The sequence below is a fragment of the Mobula birostris genome, chromosome 13 (assembly GCF_030028105.1).
Source record: "Mobula birostris isolate sMobBir1 chromosome 13, sMobBir1.hap1, whole genome shotgun sequence".
In the NCBI taxonomy this organism is placed as follows: Eukaryota; Metazoa; Chordata; class Chondrichthyes; order Myliobatiformes; family Myliobatidae; genus Mobula; species Mobula birostris.
Genome location: NC_092382.1, coordinates 40,961,780 through 40,984,243, shown reverse-complemented (window position 1 = coordinate 40,984,243; position 22,464 = coordinate 40,961,780).

Sequence of the window (22,464 nt, the reverse complement as noted above, 5' to 3'; positions counted from 1 at the left end):
GGGCGACTCACACCTTACCCGCACCAAAGCAATTGCACTGTTTGGCAGGGTCGACGGCTATTCACCCTAGTCAACGGTGGGTCGGTGGGGCAAAGACCGTTACATGTGAAAAACTTACCCCTGGTTTACCCTCTGTACCTATTTCTCAGCACTTTAAAAACTATGCCGCTTGTGTTAGCCATTTCGGTCCTGGGAGGCAAAATCTCTGACTATCAACACGATCAATGACTCTCTTCATCTTATAAACAAGTCATGTCAGTAAGATCTTTTTTAACGCAGAGAGTGGTGAGTGCGTGGAATGGGCTGCAGGCGGCGGTGCCGGAGGCGGATACAATAGGGTCTTTTAAGAGACTCCTGGGTGGGTACATGGAGCTTAGAAAAATAGAGGGCTATGGGTAAGCCTAGGTAGTTCGATAGTAAGGAGGTGTTCGGCACAGCTTTGTGGGCCGAAGGGCCTGTATTGTGCTGTAGGTTTTCGATGTTTTTATGTCATCCTCCGTCACTACAAAGGAAAAAGCACAAGTCCACTCAAGCTGTTCTCCTAAGGTACGGCCTCCATTCCAGGCAACACCCTTGTAAATCTCCTCCGCACTCTCTCTCTAGTATCCACGCACCCTCTCTATAGTCTCTACAGTATAGAGATGGGGAAAATCTGCGTGCATTCGCCCTGTTCATTTCCCCAACTCTTCCTTTCAAATTATCGCTGGATATTTTGAAGCTTATTGATATTTCAAAACTGTAAGTATGTGGCCAGAACCGATAAACGATATTCTATCTAAGCGTGTTGTACAGCTTCAACAAAACGTCCCAACTCCTGTACTCCGTGATCTGATTGTGAAGGTCAATGTGATCAGAGCTCAATACGAGCCGATCTGCCCGTGACGCCACTTTCCCGGAATTATCGATCTGTATCGCCAGGTCTCTTTTTAAGTACTGCGCACTGAAGTCCACATATTCAATATGTGCACAGAAACCTGCTGTATCTTTTCTCCAAACGCAGACCATCTCACACTTCCCTGTATTAAATGCCATCTACCATGTTTCAGCCCATTTCCTAGCCAGTCAACAGCAAGCTACAAGCTTGGATAGAGTTTCTGGCTGGAACAACGCCCCTAACTTCGGAGTCGTCCGCAATTCTTCGAATTCTGTTATCTACATCGACATCTGATTCATTAACTACGTGATAAATAGCAACGGGCCTAACACTAATCCCTGAACTAGACTTGTCTGAATCATGTTACTGCTCATCCTGCAGAGACCAGTTCATTCTGTTCCTTGCAATGTTTTATCTTATTCGAGCAATATTTTCAAATTATTTCAAAATCTTTAAAAAACTGTCTCAATTTTACTGTACACAAGCATATCTCGTAATTCTGCAATTGACGAACTATAATGGGTTAACTACTTCTCACCTTGACTGTAATTAATCTGACTAGTGATGTAGAATAATTCTCTCGTGTTGTTTATTCTACACCATCTGCTTGAAACTACAGAAAGTTTACACATTTATTCGCAGCGAACAGCACAATTTTTTTCAAAGGTTAAGAATACCTCACATATGCTTATACGTACACAGGGTATTTTAACAATTATATTCACTATTTTATTGCTGGTATGAGACATCAGAGAACATCATATCGGTTGTATAAAGGTGATGAGTACTCGGCATTGTCATGTTCCCCCGTGATTTCCATTATCTGAACCTACTGAACACAAGCTGCACCTATTTTCGTCATTCATAGTCATAGTCATAGTCATACCTTATTGATCCCAGGGGGAAATTGGTTTTCGCTACAGTTGCACCATAAACAATAAATAGTAATAGAGCCATAAATAGTTAAATAATAATATGTAAATTATGCCAGTAAATTATGAAATAAATCTAGGACTAGCCTATCGGCACAGGGTGTCCGACCCTCTAAGGGAGGAGTTGTAAAGTTTGACGGCCACAGGAAGGAATGACTTCCTATGACGCGCTGTGCTGCATCTTGGAGGAATGAGTCTCTGGCTGAATGTACTCCTGTGCCCACCCAGTACATTATGTAGTGGATGGGAGACATTGACCAAGATGCCATGCAAATTAGACAGCATCCTCTTTTCAGACACCACTGTGAGAGAGTCCAGTTCCATCCCCACAACATCACTGGCCTTACGGATGAGTTTGTTGATCCTGTTGGTGTTTACTACCCACAGCCTGCTGCCCCAGCACACAACAACAAACATGATAGCACTGGCCACCACAGACTCGTAGAACATCCTCAGCATCGTCCGGCAGATGTTAAAGAACCTCAGTCTCCTCAGGAAATAGAGACGGCTCTGACCCTTCTTGTAGACAGCCTCAGTGTTCTTTCACCAGTGCAGTTTATTGTCAATTCATATCCCCAGGTATTTGCATTCCTCCACCATGTCCACACTGACCCCCTGGATGGAAACAGGGGTCACCGGTACCTTAGCTCTCCTCAGGTCTACCACCAGCTCCTTAGTCTTTTTCACATTAAGCTGCAGATAATTCTGCTCACACCATGTGACAAAGTTTCGGACCGTAGCCCTGTACTCAGCCTCATCTCCCTTGCTGATGCATCCAACTATGGCAGAGTCATCTGAAAACTGCTGAAGATGACAAGACTCTGTGCAGTAGTTGAAGTGCGAGGTGTAAATGGTGAAGAGAAGAAAGGGAGACAAGACAGTCCGGTTGTTTATCCGCCAACCCACTGAATATAAGCATGTAACAGAACTTGCAAATAAATAACATTGAATTTCTTTTAGCTATACGAAAATAAAAATGTGCGAGTGCCCGGCAATATAAACACGGCCCCATGTGATGATAGATCAAAAAAGAGTGAATATTTTTCCTCAACCGCTGGGCCACAACTGAAATGAGTTCGAAACTAGCAATAAAAGACCGGGTTGAATGTCTTTCTGTCCACTGATGTTTCGGTCACTGGTTGGTACATTAACGGTACAACTCTCTCCTCTGAACGACAAGTTGCAAGGAGATTCTGTCCACATCACATAGCCATCTCCTGCTGTGCAGGGTACTATGAATGCCATTAATGATTACACATCTGAGGTGTTGGTTCTGCAGATTGTAATTCGTGTTTTTATTTGCTGCAAGGGATCGGGCATTGACAATCATATGCATAAACAATATGTTCTGATATCCAGCGACAGTCTGATCATTGATTGCAGGACATCATTGCTAATTGTGTGATTCTTCTGAACAGCAATTTTTATATAAATAGAGATGGTGTTAAGGTTTATTGGTCATACATCTTGTTTTCGCTGTGTCCATCTTGAGGTTGGACAATCAATGAATTTACCAGCATACTTGGAGATGGTTCTGAATAAGCAGTGATACACTTTGTGTGGAGAGATCCAGGGACCAAATGAGATGTGATAATAACATTGCAGAATTGAGGGATCTGGCCAAGCAGAGACATTGTCCACGTGGTCACTGGCATGTCAGAATAACCATTGATAACACGGCGAGGGGCAGTTATGTTTCTGTAGACCTGTGACAGTCCTATTCATTGCAGTAATGGATCCTTTGGAAGGTGGAAAATAACCCCAGTTTCTCCTCACTGCCCAGAAACGGAATCAGATTTTTTGTCTCATAAATGTAATCCTTCTCAATCTATCTATACACCTATTTACCTACTGTATTTATATGCGTCCATTGACGATAAAATGAAAACGTCTTTCTTTGAAATAGCCGTGGTGACAATTTCTATGCAATATGCAGAATCATAGCTAGCAAACAAATGTATACCCGAAATAATTGTGAAAAGCGTGCTAGGTAAAAACCTGGAAGAATATCAATGGGTTATGTCCTATATGATTTGGTTTGTTGTTTTACTTCTAGTTCCCTTTTAATTATTGTTTGTTAGTGTTGATTACCCGTGGTGGCTTAGCCTGTGAAGGAAGAATTTCACGGTGAAAAATCCGTTGCACCGGGGCAGTTCCACTCTCTCGGCCTCTAAAGTCCTCGTCCAATAGCAGGAAAGAACGTCAAGATTGGAGACTTCCTCGGCCGCGGTGATGCCGTGACGCCTTCTGTGCCTTGTTTTGCCCTTCGTTGAATTGGACGAGCTGCCTCTGGGTAGAGTACGGCAAGCCCGCCACCAGAGGTACAAATAAGTTACTGTTTATAACATTTTAAAATGAAGGGTTTTGGAGATTTTATTTTGGCACGAAACTTGAGCTGCTAGTTTGATAAATATTAGTAATTAGTCACTTTCATAGCATGCAATGAAATCTGAGGTATCAAATCTGAGCTTTGGAAGAGAACAATGTTTTCCTGTTAACGACAGGGAGATTTTAAACTGGTAAAATGAAGGATATGTATAAGTGTTCCTGAAGGGGAAAGACCCACGTTTCACTGAGCCGTTAGTATTTCATTGCTGGTGGTAGTTGATGATAATTAGCATAATAAATGTTTACGATATTTATTTGACCAGTACAAAATCAACATTTTCAGGATGACAATGAAAGTAGTTGTTTTCACCGGAGAGACACCATCTGGAATTTTGTTGCAGAGTTGGCAGAACAACGCTTTCTAGCAGGTAAATATACCGTCGGTCCGTGTCCTTAGATACCTCTCATTGATGATCCTGAAAAACCATCCTCACACGCTTGACAACAGAAAGCTTACACGTTTATTCGCAGAATACAGATTTTTTTTTTCAAAGGTTAAGCATACCTAACGTATGTTTACACGTATATAGGGTATTTTAATAATTATATTCTCTATTTTATTGCTGGTAAGAGACATCGGAGAAAATCATATCGGTTGTGTAAAGGTGATGAAAGCTCGGCGTTCTCATGTTCCCCGGTGGTTTCCATTATCTGAACCTACTGAACACAAGATGCATCTATTTTTGTCATCGCGGTTCTTTATCCACGAACCCACTATATATAATTCTGTAACAGGACTTGAAAATAAACAACACTGAATTTCCTTTAGATATACGAAAATAAAAATATGCGGGTGGCCGGAAATATAAACACGGCCCAATGTGATGAATAAAAAACAATGAGTGAATGTTTCTCCTTATTCTCTGGGTGACACCTGATGCGAGTACGAAACTAACAACACATGTCTTTATGTTCACTGATGTTTCTGTTACTCGTTGGTACATTGACCGTACAACCCTCTCCTCTGAACGATAAGTTGCACGAAGATTCTGTCCAAATCACATAACCATCTCCTGCTGTGAAGGTACTGTAAATGTTATTAATGATTACACATGTGAAGTATTTATTCTGCAGTATGTTAGGTATGTTATATAGGACAAGATGTCATTAGACGTGAGAAGCACGGAGGAACATCTGGAGAAACTTCTGAAATGCCTGTTCTTAAAGGTGAATCACACGGAGAGACTAGCCCAGTCAGCCTCACAAATCGTGTACAAAGTGTGAAAGTGAAAAGCGTTTTATCAGCACTGTGATATTTTCAAATAAGAAGGCGGCCACGGACCATTAAGAGTTCCACGATGGATACAGAGAGGTAAGTCATCCTCCAGTGAGCTGTGGGCCGCACATCGATACCAGTTCCACGACAGATACAGACGTGAGACCTTCTCCAGGCAACCGAGGGCCACACATTGGTACAAGTTCCACAGTGGATGCAGAGTGGTGAGACTCTGTTTTCACTATAAGCCCAGGAGCCGCTCATCGGTACGAATTCCACAATAGGCACGGAGTAGTTTGTACTACAAAAGCAGAAGGAAATGAGCTTGAAAGGTGCGCTTGAACACACCCTCTGTTCTGCACATGCTGATATTGGTGACGATGTGGAAAATGAGAAGACACTGACTTGGGAAATGGGACAGAGGTAACCATGAAGTCACAGAATATTACGACAGAGGAATAGGCTCCATCTAGGTCATCCCTCTGTGATCTTCCGCCCCGCCCCATTTATCTCCACTCTTTGTCCCTCTCTCATCCACGTACCTACACAACCCCCACTGAAATGATACAATTGAATCTACATTTGCCAGTTACGCTTTCAGTTCCTTTTACACTCGCTCAACCCTCTAGGTGAATATCTTCTTCTACATACACTTCTTGCATATTCCAACTTTCTCCCCGAGCCTAAGAGCTGTAGTTGTAAATTCATTCAAAGGATAGAACATAAGAGATAGAAATCTACAGCATATTTCAGACACTTCAGTCCACAATGCTGTGCCAAATATGTAACCTACTCTCGATATTCCCCAGACTTTCCCGACGCCATAGCCCTGTATTTTTCTGAACTCCATGTACCTGTCCAAAAGGCTGTTAAAACACCGTACTGTATCCGCTTTCACCACCGCCGCTGGCTGTGCATTCCACGTACCACTCTCTGTGTGAAAAACGCACGTCTGATATGCTCTCTGTACCTAGTTCCAAGCACCTTCAAACTATGCCATCTTGTGTTCGCCATTTCACCCCTGGGGGAATAAAAGAACCATTTACTATCCACACGATCAATGACTCTCATCATCTTAAACTGTACACCTCTATCAGGTCACCTCTCATCCTCCGTCACTACAGGGAGAGAAGGCCAAGTACACACAACCTGTTTTCCTCAGGTACGCTCTCCAATCCAGGAAACATCCTTGTAAATCTCTTCTGCACTCTCTCTCTAGTATCTACGCACCCTCTCTATAGTGTTTATAATATAGACGCTGGGTGGGGAAAATCTGCATGCATTCATCCTGTTCATTTCCTGAACTCTTCCTTTCTAGTTATCGCTGCACTCTTTGAAGCTTATTGGTATTTCAAAACTCTGAGTAGGAAGCCAGAACAGCCCACGATATTCTACCTATGACCTCACCAACGTGTTGTACAGCTTCAACATAACGTCCCAACTCGTGTCCTCCGTGATCTGATTGTGAAGGCCAATGTGACCAGAGCTCAAAACGAGCCGATCTGCCCTTGACGCCGCTTTCCCGTATCTCCAGTTTTTTTTTTTAAAACATACTGTACACTAAAGACCAAATATTCAATATATGCGACTTAACCTGTTGTATCTTTCTTCACAACGCATATTTGTCTGTATTAAATTAAATCTGCCATATTTCAACCCATTTCCCAGCCAGTCAACATCAAACTACAAGCTTGGATAGAGTTCCTGGCTGGAACAACGCCCCTAACCTAGGATTCGTCTGCAATTCTTCTGATTCAGTTATCTACATTGACATCTGAGTCATTAACTACATGATAAATAACAACGGGCCTAACACCAGTCCCTGCACTACACTTGTCGCAGTCAAAGAATTAACTATCCACTCTCTGCTAATCCAGAAAAGAACGTACATCAATCCATCCACAAGACGCTTCTAAATTCGCGTTTTTATTATCACAGCTCCCTTAATATTGCTCTCGATCTCTTTTATATGCTCAGAACATAAGTATAACGTGTTTTATTGTGATACATGTCATCAGGTGATACTGTGACATTCATCATTCAAGTGACTCGAACTGACTGGAACAAGCGACAGAAAAAAATGAACCTATCTTCCCCCTCCATAAACTGTACTCTATTTCACCTGTCGAGCCAATGTCCCGCCATCAATGTCAGAAGCGAACGTGCTCTTCTGAATGGGACAAAATACATCTGTTTGAAGTTGATTGTCCATATTAATTGCTCAGGACGATTGTCTATGTCAGAAAGAACGTTGATCAGAAAATGTCCCACTTCAGCAGCTGACGTCAGATGTCTTGGAAAGTACAATGGCAACGTTCATATTATCTTCTGTTTAAAAGTTAATAACTTGTGACATCCCTTCAGGAGACGAATTCATGGCACGGTGATAGAGTAAGAAAAACACCTTAATGTAAGTGTTTGTGTCGCTGGTCGTCCCTAATGCGAAGATGTGATAGCCACACGAATTGCCTCAGTGGAATTGCTCTCCCTTGTATATAACTCTGTAAAACCAGTCACCAGTTCATATGAGCAGTTGGATCGTTCTGTGCAACTGAACGCTGCCTCTGACGGAATATGGGCTATGCAGCGATTTACTACATCGCGGGCGTTTTCTATCCTGCCATTGTAGCGATCGGTATCCCTGGTAAGATACTGAAGATGGTCACTTTATGTACGGTGCCGTCGTCATCTTGCTTTCGTTCCGCTGCACTGTTTAGACTTTTACTAAGCACAGATGCGACCTTCGTCTGAAATCTGCTTCCAAAATCGAAGATTCAAGCAGATGATAGTTTCTTTATTCAGAATCCATATCTTTTCTATGTATTTTTTTTATTTCTTTTGTCAATTGCGTTGGTGCCGATATTGCCATAGTTCCGTAGTTTCTCCTTGCTCGGCTTTCTGAGCCGACAGTGGTCGCTTTTCCAGATGGGAAACTGTTTCAACTGCCCTGGCAGTCGAATATCGACGCTCAGGTCTGCTCTTCCATAAAACGTTAAATTATAACTTATGCATTAAATCTCATGATGTCACCACAAATAAACCCTTCAGCTATTTCACCTCAACAATGGAAATGGTGTTTACTGAGCCATCGACCGTCACCGGGACGTGACGTGGAAATCAGATTCCCGGCTCTAATCTGCCAGAAAGTCGCCACCCCACTGCAAATTCTGTCCGTTATTGTCCAGTCGGAGTGCACGGACAGAGTCCGCACAAATTGAATTTCTGCTTTTCACTTCCATTGGAAAAATGGTGGGACTTCGGACATTTGCAGCTAACGGTAATTCTGTGTTTTTTTTTCATTCTCCAAATTTCCTGTAGTTAACTTAACAGCGATTGTGATCCTACCACGGGGAAGGTGCGGACTCTCCAAATGCATCACCCGTTACCTGGTTGGAATGGCAACAGCGGATCTGATGGTGGTTATCGTTCATGCTTTAGTGGAACAGACCAACAATATCCACATTTATTCCAGATCACTGCTCATCACTCCTGTGTGCGCTCTGACACTTGTATTATTTGTTGTGACGAGGGACTGTTCTGTTTGGTTTACGGTCAGTTTTACCTTCGATCGTTTCGTCGCCGTGTTGTCGAAAGCTCGGAGAACGATACTGCACTGACAGAACAGCAACGGTGGTTATGGTGACGGTGGTTATAGTGAGTTGCGGGAGAAGTGTCCCGTTTTACTTTGCCTTTGAACCTTACGTCATTATTGACAACATACCGTGGCGTTGCGCCTTCTCACAGGAATACGCTACTTTACCCGTGTGGAAAGGATTCGAATTACTGGATAGCATTTTAACACCGTTGCTACCAATCGGCTTAATTCTAGTGGTCAATGGGTTAACAGTAAGACTTATCATTGTGGCAAACAGAGTCCGCAGAGGGCTTCGGAAGAACAACGATAATCTGAAAGATACCGAAGCAGAAAACCGCAGAAAATCGATGATATTACTGTTTGCAATTTCTGCTAATTTCGTATTACTTTGGATGCCCTATGTAGCTCATTCCCTGAAATGGCAATTGGAAAATTACTTTTATCAGGACAGATATTTGAGTTCCCCGGTATATATACTACAGCAATTTGGGTTCATGTTGCAGACTCTCAGTGTGTGTACCAATACTTGTATCTATACACTGACACAGAGGAAATTCAGGCAAGAGCTTAAGGGTGGAATGAAGTATGTGTTTACGTTAAATGGCCGTCTGTGTAGATAATACCCACTCCAATTGGTATTCAGCGCAGTCTTAGATTACATGATTAGGTTTGGCATAATGTCATAAATTCAAACAGTCATGTGCCTGGTTATCCTGAAGTGAATGATTTCCAAACTATCGCAGAGACTTGACAGTCATCCGCGAAAAGGTACCGCAGAATAAAAGCCAGGACTGGCAGACTCCTGGATAACATCATCAACCAGGCCATCAAACTGATTAACTCACGCTGATTTGAGTGTTTTTCTATGTTACATTGACTGTTCTATTCACTATAAATTACTGTGATTGCACATTACACATTTAGACAGAGACGTAACCTAAAGATTTTATTCCTCATGTATGTGAAGGACGTAGGAAATAAAGTCAATTCAATCACTAGGGGAGGGATGACTTCCGGACTCTTCGGGGTGAGATGTTTCATAGTCAGGTAAAAGAGAATAAAGAGAACGTGTTTTAAATACAGGAAGAGTGCGATAGTGTCCCAGCTGTGGAAACGGAAGACACTGTGATGGGATTGTTTGGTAATAGACTGTGAGTAGAACTCAGAAGTAGGAAGGGAACAAACACTCGTTTGAGATTATTCCGTACAGAGCTCCCATCACCAAAACGAAAACAACACACAGAGACAGTGACAGATCGGGAGGTAGATTTTGCACAGGTGCCATATTAACGCGCAGTTGGCACAGGCAACTTCACTAATATTCATGTGTACTTTCTCTGGTTAAAAGTTTAGACGTGACAGATTTTCTCAGTTGTATCCAGGAAAGAGTGCTGGCACAATAAACGGAGAGGCGGTCTAGCGAACAATCCAGCCTAGAACTAGTACTGGATAAAGAAATGGATCAGTTAACAGATCTCTCCGCAGGTCAGCATTTCACGACAATAGAGCACAGCTGTTTGACATTGACTATTACCTTATGCTAGGATAGGAGAAGATAGTATGGAATGTGTGTAATTGATGCTATCAGGTAGGAACTTAGTAGCCGAATTTGGGAAGTGATTTCTTCCCTCAAATGCACAGTAGAATCGTGGAGATTGTTAATGGAGAACCAGACTAGAGTTCAGTTGAGGACTGACGAAGAGTCTCGGCCTGAAACGTCGACTGTGCCTCTTTCTAGAGATGCTGCCTGGCCTGCTGCGTTCACCAGCAACTTTGATGTGTGTCGCCGTGTACAGTAACCCTGGTTGATAAGAGATATTGAACACCTCTTCAAGAAGAAGAAATAAACATACTTAAGGCTTTGGAAGAAAGGATCAGGCAGGGCTGTGGAAAGTCACAATGTAGCCAGAAGGGAATTAACAATGGATTTAGAAGAATTAAAAGGGGACCTGAGAAGTCCTTGTGGAGCCACATGAAGGTAGGTGAGAAACAGAAGGATGACGAACGAGAGAGAGGGAGAGATCAGTGATAAAAAAGCGAGTGTGTGTCTGGAGAGCAAGGAGGCATTGCAGCCCCTTAATGATACTCTGATTCGATATTCACCAGTGAGTTTGACATTGATCAACGTGGATACAGCGAAAAAAGGGCAGTTGTACTGGGACATGCCGACGCTTAGAATTACGAGCTAGAAACTGGCAAAACATTAAAATAAATCTTTCCCCGGTGCTAGATGGGATATTCTCCTGGTAATTAGTGAAAACGAACGAAGGTATTGCTGGGCTTTTGGACATGACACTTGCGTCATCGCTGGGCACAGAGAATGACAAATATTATTTATTTATTCAAGACATGTAAAGTAGTCCTGAGAATTACAGGCCAGTGAGTCTTTGGTCAGTAGTGGGCAAGCCATTGAAAAGGTTTGTTAGAGACAGAATTTATGAGTATCTGGAGATACCTATCCTGATTGGGGCGAGTCAGCGTAGCTTTCAGAGGGAGACCGTCCCTTGTGAACCAGAATGAATTCCATGAAAAAGTGAAAGGTAGGCGGATGAATTCAGAACAGTCGATCTGAGGTATATTAATTGTTATGGTGTTTGACTGGTTTCCGTATGGTGCAGGCATCCAGAACGTCATTTGGCCTGGGTTCCAGTGAAACATAGATTCGGAACTGGCTAACCAAGGGAAGGCCGATTTGGCAGTGGTTAACGTTCCGCAAGGAAGGTATAATCTTTAGTCCACCCTACAACTATATCTAGGCTCTGCTATTATAGTTTTCCGACAGACCGACATTAATTTGACCGTCCTGCAGCACTTGGATAACTTATTGAGTTAGGGCTGATGATAAAAGCAAAATACTGACTCCGGACTGAAACTGCACGCTATCTAAACTGAAATCCCATTTATTTATTGCGGGGTCGATGCTACCATTTCATCAAAACAGTCGTTTCCAGTGGAACCCTGCAACTCATAATCGTCATTTCAAATAGTTCAGCAGCATCCTTTTCTGCTCCCGAAGTGAACCAGCCTCCCAGAATGCGAATTTCAAATTCCCAATTCAAGTACACACGAATTTGTCTTAATATGAATTTACCATTTAACAGAGGGTTTGTCGTACCCGGAATAGATACACTCATATCTCGATCCCTTTAACCTCGATTTCACATAGCCAGTGTTGAATAGGTCTCCCTCTGAAATCAATACCAAAGCAAACAAACGTAAGAACACAATCTAAATACGCCGGTAAGGCAAAACAAAAATCTAAGCTCCAACGTTTCTCCCTTCAAAACTGTCGCCAGTAGCTTGCGTGTATAGAATAAACAGTTAATTCTTAGAGTGAAAATCCTTATAAAATATGATAAAGAACAAAGGGAAACCAGATGTGTGTGATCGCGGCCCCTATACACCAAGACTCTATACAATTTCGGAAAAAGAAGCAGTCTGGTAGTCACATTTCGTGCAAAATTATTTCAACCAATGAAGCAAACATTTGTAGGCAGTGAGATCTTATTGTCAAAGAAAGGATTAATTTAAACATCTTTTCAATGCAATCCTAAAAATCACACGACTCGTTTTCCCTTGATTTAGAGACACATTACCTCTGTTTCTCTTTCAACTGAACTCACAAATGTCCAGTGCTTGTGCAATATTTTACATTCTCAATGCGTTCACGCTTAAAACTATCGCAGAGTATGACATACTCTTAAGCGTTGAACAGTTAACAAATGATCTATAATTAGTGTCATACAAGATTTAGGAAATACTTTTCAGTCGAAAGCAGACGGGCGCTGACAGTTATGTATCGTACTCAAATTAATATTGAACATATAGAAATCATGACGTCACCACGTGATCAACTCTCCAACGAATTAAGCGGGCTCTCACCTCCAATCACTGACGGAAGATAGGATTGAGGTTAAGTGACCGATTTGTTGTATAGTATCAGGTTTAATAATCCCCATTACCACCGCTGAAGTAAGAAATTTGGACTCCTTACTGGGACCTTTGCCACACAGACCTCCAATCCGGAAGTATGGTCTTTAACGCCTTAGTGATGGAGTGAATGTATATTTCTTATAATCAGAGGGAACAGTTTAAGATGATGGCGCCTTATGGAGACTGCTTTGCTCGCATCTTCGGAAACAGCTCTATTTCTATCTTTAATATTTTTTTCTTCTGTTTTCAGGGTTCCTTGGAAGACCCTGCCCTGGAGCTACACGCTTTAGAAACATATAATATGGAAGGGATAGATAAGATAGAGGCAGCAAAGTTGTTTCCACTGGTGGATGAGACTTGAAATTGGGGACATAGCCTTAGGATTCGGCAATGTAGAATTTGAACAGAGATAAAGAGGACCTGTTTTTAGAGAGTCTAAAATCTGCGGATTTCTCTGTCCAATGAAGCAGTAGAGGCTACCCCGTAATATATTTAAGTCAATGTTGGATAGTATTTTTTCCAGAGTAGGGGAGGGTTATGGGGAAAAGACAAGTAGGTGGAGATGAGTCCATGGTCAGATTGGCCATTATTTTATTAAATGGCGGAGAAGGCTTGTTGGGTCAAGTGGCCCACCCCTGCTCCTATGCCTTACGTTATTCTGTTTGTAAGCTTTTCACTCATATGATTGCATTTTGTTAGCACGTCTAGCGGTATCCGCTTCGAATACCCAAAAGTAACTTACCAGAATCTTTAATTCTTCACTTGGTTCTTGTATTTTCGGAAAAAGTTGAATGTTAATAATGTAATTCTGAGGCTTCATAAACCTGCTATGTGTTATGGCATTTTGATACGTTCGCATAGGAACACATTCCAATTAATTTCCGTTCCTCTGCAGTATCTAGACATAACACTGCTCTCGGCTGATCAGTTGCCTGTAACAGCTCACTATGGTTAGCCGCGGCCAGTAATTCATCAATATCATTATCAATATCTCTCTGAAGCTGAGGCAGAAGGATGCAGTGCAAGTAATATTGTTCTTTTTCCTTCCATTGCGACCTTCTCGCTGTTCGTAAATGGGGAATGGGATCAGACTTGTGACGACGTACTGGGTTCTTTGGTTGTATGCAACATAGTCCCTGCGTTACAGACCGGATTCTCTGCTTCTATTGTCGCACTTACTCCCAAAAACAGAGTAACAGAAAATATATTGTGCCTACGTTGGTTTTAAAGCAAAACCACACTGTCAATAATATTAAACATGTTGCAGAGTCACCAGCTTATGCTGAAAGTCGGACCAGAAAATAATTGATTGAGCGAAGATGATAAAATGTGTATTAAGCTGCTAAATAAAGATGTACTGCGCAGTGGGGCATAAATACACGTGCACAGGAAGTCATGAGGATATGGTTGTTGACTTCAGGAGGACACGGAACGACCACTCTCCACTGAACATCGACGACTCCTCCGTAGAGATCGTTAAGAACACCAAATTTCTTGGTGTTCAACTGGAGGAGAATCTCACCTGGTCCCTCAACACCAGCTCCATAGCAAAGAAAACCCAGCAGCGTCTCTACTTTCTGCGAAGGCTGAGAAAAGTCCATCTTTCACCCCCCCATCCTCACTACATTCTACTGAGCTTGTATTGAGAGCATCCTGAGCAGCTGCATCACGGCCTCGTTCGGGAACTGCACCGTCTCGGATCGCAAGACCCTGCAGCCGATAGTGAGGTCAGCTGAGAAGATCATCGGGGTCTCGCTTCCCGCCATAGAACATAGAACATAGAATAATACAGCACAGTACAGACCATTCGGCCCACATTGTTGTGCCGACCCTCAAACCCTGCCTCCTATATAACCCCCCGCCTTAAATTCCTCCATATACCTGTCTAGTAGTCTCTTAAATTTCACGAGTGTATCTGCCTCCCCCACTGACTCAGGCAGTTTATTCCACGCACCAGCCACCCTCTGAGTAAAAGAACGTCCTCTAATATCCCCCTTGAACTTTCCATCCCTTACCTTAAAGTCATGTTCGTTTGTTTTGAGCAGTGGTGCCCTGGGGAAGAATTATAGACATGTACACCACACGCTGCATCCGTAAAGTAAACAGCATTATGAAGTTCTCCACGCACCCCTCGTACAAACCCTTCTCCTTCCTGCCATCTAGCAAAAGGCACCGAAGCATTCGGGCTCTCACGACCAGACTATGCAACAATTTCTTCCCCCAAGCCATCAGACTCCTCGATACCCAGGGCCTGGACTGACACCAAGCTACTGCACTTTACTGTGCCTATTGCCTTGTTTATTAGTTATTCTAATGCCTGCACTGTTTTGTGCACTTTATGCAGTCTTGTGTAGGTCTGTAGCCTAGTGTAGTTTTGTGTTGTTTTACGTAGTTCAATGTAGTTTTTTGTATTGTTCATGCAGCACCATGGTCCTGAAAAACGTTGTCTCGTTTTTACTATGTACTGTACCAGCAGTTATGGTCGAAATGACAATAAGAAATGACTAGACTTGACTTGACTTGGAAGCTGTTCCTGAAGCACGCTGTTACCGTGTTCAGACAGAGAAGTTTATAGAAGAGGGGGCGGGGATCTTTGACAATCCATGAAACAAGAGGCTACAGAAGGAATACTGCATCAGTTCAGCTACTGTACACTAGGAACAAAGTGAAGGTCCAGGTAAAGACGGAGACGGAAGAATTCAGCATTCAGAAACCGGTATCTATATCTGAGCTTCGGCTGTGCAGTGGTTTGTAAATGCAGTTGCTGCAATATCTGTGGTTCGTGGATTTGGGATTAATGATATATCAGGGAGCATTCTGAAACTAATTCTGAAACCGTTTGTATGTGCATGAGAATAAAATGTTCAATTCCACGCAGCGATCTCCTCCTCGAGGATCTGTGTATCAGGGATTGTATGAAGTGTCCACATAAGGTGTCTGCACCCGCACGGTCAGCTGTTCATAGTCCTCCACAGATACTGACTGACATGTTAAATGCCGTGCTGGTTGTTCATGGGTTCAAACACAGGAGATTCTGTGTTTAAATAAGGTCAAGTCAGGAGCGGCCAAATTCAAAAGGTAATTCCGAGTTTCTTTTTGGAAAACAACATTTTGTTTTGCCAATTTGTATCCTAACTTGCTGACAACATTTGCACAGAAAATGCGGTGTATATTTCAACCTACAACAGGCTATGAGAGGAACGATAAGAGGCCCCATATTGATGCCACACGACACCCAGCCTGTCGGAAGTACATTTAACCCTTTGTAGACCATCCCGCAGTTCCATTCGGTAACAGACTTATAGAACAGAGAATCATAGGGAGTACGGCACTGAAACAAACTCTTCTGCTCATCCGTCAGTGCAGAACTGATGTCATCCTGGACCGTGTCATCTGTAAACCCGACATTCATGTTGTTATGCTATTTTATTTTAAATGTTGAAATCAATTGAGGATATTGCACCGATTCTGAACCGTCTCAAACTTTCCCTCTGCCTCCGGTCCTCAACTCCCGCCATCGTCCTCGCAATATATCCCTGTACTCTTTCAAAATCATTGATATCGTTCATGGAAGTAGATGACCCGAACAATATTCCATATTAGGTATTGCCATCGCTTTCTACAACATAAACATAGCATCATAACTCCTTTACTCATTACGTTGATATATGAAGGCCGAAGCGTCATAAGTTTTCTTTACCACCCTATCTAACTGTGACTCCACTTTTAAGGCATTGTCGATCTGTATTCTCTGATTCCTCTGTTATACCGCACTACTCCATGTCCAACCCTTCACTGTGTACGCCCTAGCACGGATTGTCGTGTCAAAGTACTACATAGCCCACTCATCTGTATAAAATACCATCAACCACAGCGGCTGTCTACTACGTATCGTTTGGTGTAATTTACAGTCTCAGTTTATCATATTATCAATCAATCGTGGATATAGATGATAAACACCAGTGGCCGATTATAAGCAAGCAGTCGCGAAACGGCACGATACTGCCTATAAACAAGAAACGGCCCATCTCGACACTTTTCAAATTATACTTGGCGACTTTAACCAGGCTTGTCTGAAGAAAACCCTGCGCCCAACTATCTCCAGCACGTAACATTTTGGACCAGAGATCCCAACACACGAGACCACTGCTACTACGGTATGGAATGCCCATCGTTCCTTCCCGAGTCCGCACACCTAAGGAGGGAGGAGAAGATGGCGGCGCGACGGAGCGCGGCGGCCGTTCCGACTGATATCGATATGTGTTAAGTAGGGGGCCGTGCACAATCCGGATTTGATGGAGACAGCCGTGAGAAGCACACAGGAACACCTGGAGTAACTTCTGAAATGTCTGCTTCGCTACCGCTGCTACTGTGCGATCGAGAATCTCCGGAGGGGAAGGCCCCAAATCCTCCGCTTTGCCTGTTGCCTGTTGCCGGGGCCGGGAACGAGGTACTCGGCAGAGATTGTACTCGGTGCTCGTTGTCGGAGAGCTAGTCGGAGGCTCGGAGTTTTCGGACGGAATTGGAGTCAGACTGTGGTCGGATGCTTCCAGTATACTGCATCGGCAAGTTGGCGGCGCTGGAGGTTCACCGTCTGTTTGAGATGATGGGACTTGCGAAAGACTTTGAGACTTTTACCGTGCCATGTTCTGTTCTTATCAAATTACGGTATGGCTTTGCACTGTTGTAACCATATAGTATAATTACGTGTTTTCTGTTTTTTTTTTAAGTCGGGTTGTCATGTGTTTCTGTGATATCATTCTGGAAAAAAAACATCGTATCATTTCTTAATGCATGCATTACTAAATGACAATAAAAGAGGACTGCGTGTCCTCATAATCTAATCTAATCTAATTTTGGCAAATCGAAACATTGGACTGTATTCCTGCTACCTACATAAAGACAGCGCCCAAAGATCAATGATTCATAGGACAACTAATCGCTGAAGGTCGCTGAAGGGAAATGAATGGTTACAGTATTGCCTGAGTCAGAGGATTTGGCTCTGTTCAATAACTTATAACTGGACCAGAATGACTACACCGGGGAGTTGCATACTTTATTAAAACGGCACTGGATGGGTGTGCCCGGGTTGAACAGTGAAATCTGGAACCTGCTAAAAGCCAGATCAGAAGCATTCAAGTCTGAAGATCAGGAATGCAACACGAGGTGCAGATATCATCTCCAGAAAGCTATCTCTCGGGCAAGGTGGAGATTCCGGACTGGGCTGTAATCACCGAGGGATCCTCGACAGCTCTGCCAGGGTTTGAATGCCATAACCTCCTACAAAACTAAACCTTGCGTCATGGGGAACAGCAGTGCCTCGCTTCCAGATGAACTCAATGTCCTCTATGCTCGCTTTGACCACCTACACAGGAAGGAATCATCGCGCTCCACATGTCTCCCGATGATCCCTTTGTCTCAGTATCTGACGATTACATACGGGCTGCCATCAAGAGAGTGAAACCAAGGAAAGCAACCTGTCCGGGCGGAGTATCTCGCCGAGTACTAAAGACCAGGGCCGACCAGCTGGCTGGTGTGTTCACGGGTATCTGCAACCTCACGCTCCAGCAGTGTGTGGTACTCAAATTCTTCAAGCAGTGCGGCGTACTGATGGGCAAGAAGAGCGTAGAAAGCTGTCTAATTGATTATCGCCCAGTAGCTTATATATCCATAGTGAAGAAGTGCTCGGTAGGCGAATTGGAGTCTATCCAAGCGACCACTCAGACAGGTGCTAATATGCTTCAAAACCTGCCCTTTGACACGCTACAACAGATGCTATTTTCTGTTGTATTATTTTTAGCTTCAGCTACTTAAATTGAAGAACTTTAAGAAATGTTAATTTTTATAATATGGACATACAGCTCAAACATTTGTCAGCTCTTATACTCGGCAGAGCACAATTATCCTCTGTTAAAGATCTGGAGATTGAAGCAGGTTAAGTGAATTCTAGGTATCGGTTTTCCTGCAGGTGGAAGACCTCGTTTCCTTGAGATGATGGTAATTTAAAGCTAAATCACCTGGATTTTATGGAGAGTTGACAGAACAACACTTTCTAGCACATAAATATACCGTTCGGACCGATTCCCGTGGACATCTCCCTTTGATAGACCTGACAAATATCCACACACGCTTGAAGTGTGACGCGGTTTCCTGCATTTTCATTGACATCAGATAGTAATCACCAGCATTTTGTAGGTACCAATGTTTTGCTTTTATCACAAATTGTGCCTGGCCTTGGCTTCACTGAACGAAATTGTAATCGGGAAGAGTTGAGAATTTATCGATATGTATGTCTCACTTTCCAGAAAATGTGGTCTCATGTTATCCTCTCGCATCACAGCTGAGGAAAAAGGTTCTCAATGTCGTGAGGTACCACCCCACGAACATACCATCCTCCATAACTTCTCCGTGTCCAACGGGATCTTACGACGATGCGTATACCCTACCCCACCCCCACCACCTTCTCCGCTCTTTGCAGGTATCTCTTTCCACGTCATTCCCTTTCCCACTATCCCTCCGTACTGATCTCCTTCTGGGAATTTATCCCTGCAAACGTTATTAGTGCCACACCTGCCTCTGCATCTCCTCCTTCACCAACCAGCATTCAGGAAAATCTGTCCTTCCAGGCCAGACGGTTACATCCGGCTCTCCTGGAGCGGCAGCCTCCACATTGGTGAGATCCAGCGGAGACTGGAGTACCGCATTGTGGAACGCCATCACTTCGCAGTCACCCAGTAAATCCCAAGGATTTACATCCGCGAATGATCGTGTAGCACCCAGCGTGAGTTCTCGAACTGTGCGCGGCACAGCTGTCTTGTGTGTGCACAGACATTTTCATTCTTTCCCTCTCCCAGTGTGTAGTGCCCTCCTGCTTCAAAACATCCACCACTGTCCCTGTACCAAGAAAACCAATGTAGCATGCCTGAACGATTGGCGTCCGGTCGCACTCAACTCAATCATAAATGAATGCTTTTAGAGGCTGTTTAAGGACTACGTCTTCAGCAAGCTACCACCTACAGTGGACACTCTACAATTTGCCTACCGATCATAAGACTATGCCGAAGAGTAGCACTCACCTGGAAAAGAGTGATGCATACGTTAGAATGTTGTTATTGGACTACAGTTCAGCATCCAACAACATAATTACCCCCAGACTCAACAAGAAGTTCAGAGACCTCGGCCTGCATCCTGCCTCGTGCAGCTGGATCTGCGATTTCCTTTTGGATCGCCGGAATGTGGTCAGGAAAGGCTCCCTCTGTCTCTGGGCATCTGATACTCAAAACAGGAGCCCCAAGAGATGTGTTCTGAGACCTCACATCTACTCCCGATACAGCAACGACCGTGTTGCCACGCACAGCTCCAGCCTGCTGATCAAATTTGCAGATGTCACGGCATTGATAGGTCTTATTTCTAACGATAATGCGACAACTCACAGAGGAGCAGTCAACGCCCTGACGGTATTAAGAAAACAACATCTCCCTGAATATTGAAAAAAAAACGAACGAGCTGATCGTAGATTACAGGAGGAACAGAGACAGACCTGCCCCTATTGATATCAATAGGACTATAGTTGTGGGGAAGAGTAATTTCAAGTCCCTCGATTTGCATATCACTACGGATCTCACTGGACTCTATATACTGTCTGTATGGTGAAAAAATACATCAGCGCCCCTTTCACCTCAGACGCCTGAGAGATTTGCCATGAGTCCCCCAATTCTCAGGACTTTCTACAGGGGCACCATCGACAGCACCCTGACTGGCTGTGTCACCGCCTAGTACATAGACTGTATTACCCACAGTCGTAGAGTATTGCAGAGAATGGGACTGACTGCCCAGCGCATCTGAGGATGTGAACCTTCCTCTCTGCAAGATATGTACAGCAGCAGATGCTTAAAAAGGGCCGGAAAGATCAACAGGGACTCCAGCCACGCCAACCATAAACTGTTTCATGTATTTCCGTCTGGCAAGCGATACCGCAGCATGGAGGCCAGGACCAACAGGCTCCTGGAAAGCCTCTTTCACCAGGCCATTTGATTTATCAATGTACATTGATCTGATTGCATAGATGATTGTACATTGTATGTGACTGTGCATACATGCTCACAAAACAGTCCTGTATACAGTCTTAGTGTTTGGGCAATACCCTACCACATGGATGATAAATAACAGCGAACTTCTCATCAATCCCTACAGCAGAATCGTTACAGTCAAAGAGCCTGGCCTCTTACACGAACACTGCATTGGATCCACGTTGTTTCAGTTTGATGTGTCTGGAATGAAATTGGAATAAAACATACAATTTTTAACTGAAGAAATAAAAATGTGCTGACTCAGCTGTGTTTCTTGGGGACATAATCGGCAATTTGGAGTTTCAGCACACAATTTCAGTACGAATATAATGTATTGTATTTTATGGTCTTCGGACCAGTTTTCGTTGCATATAATAGCCACGAAAATAATTTCCAACTTGGGAAATTGCTCATAGATCACAGTCTTTAGTTTCTACTTCTGTTCAAACCGAATAAGGATGGGGAAATGGTGGTAGAATTTTGGCAGCTCTGGCTAATCTCTTTAAAGTTAAATAGACTGCACCACACGTCACGGTTATGGGGTAAGGTGGTCAAGTAGATAATGATGTAGATTTTCTGTGCTCATATCGAACGGCCAATGTGTTTGTTGAAAAGGAACGTTCAGCAATCAGACCACAAACCGCAGCTAATGTCATCAGGGTGTGAATCATTTTATTATCAAAAGTCCTTGGAATATTGTTCTCGAGCTCTTTTATATGCTTAGAAGAACATGCGTACAGCGTGTTTTATTGTGGGACATGGTATCAACTGTTACTGTGACTTTCAGCACTCCAAATGAATAGAACGAAGGAATGAAAAGAATCAAACTGTCTTCCCCTTCAATTAGGACTTGTACTCTACTTCAACTCCTGAGCTGAACTCCCGCCCTTAATGTCAGAAGTGAATGTGTTCCGCCGATGTGACAAAATAAATCTGTTGGAAGGTATTTGTCCGTGTTGATTGTTCAGGATAATTGTCTGTGTTAGAAAGAACACTGATCCAACAAAGTCCCATTTCAGCAGCTGAAGCCAGGTGTGCTGGAAATTACATTCTTAACGTTCATATTATCTTTTACTTTAAAGTTAATAACCTGTAACATCCCGTGGGGAGACGAATTTATGGCACGGTTTCGGAGTGAGAAAAACACTTTAATGTCAGTGGTTTGTAGTTAGATGTCCCTGATGTGACAGATGTCGTAACCACAGTAATTGCTTCAGAGGAGTTACTCTGAATTGCATATAACTCTGTAAATCCAGTCACCGGTCCATGTGAGCAGTTGGAATGTTCCGTACAACTGAACGCTGCCTCTGACTGAGTATGGGATATTCAGTGATTTACTACATCGCGAGCATTTTCTATCCTGCAATTGTAGCGATTGGTGTCCCTGGTAAGATACTGGAGCTGGTCACTATATGTATGTTGCCGTCGTCTTACTTTTGTTCCGTTGCACCGTTTGG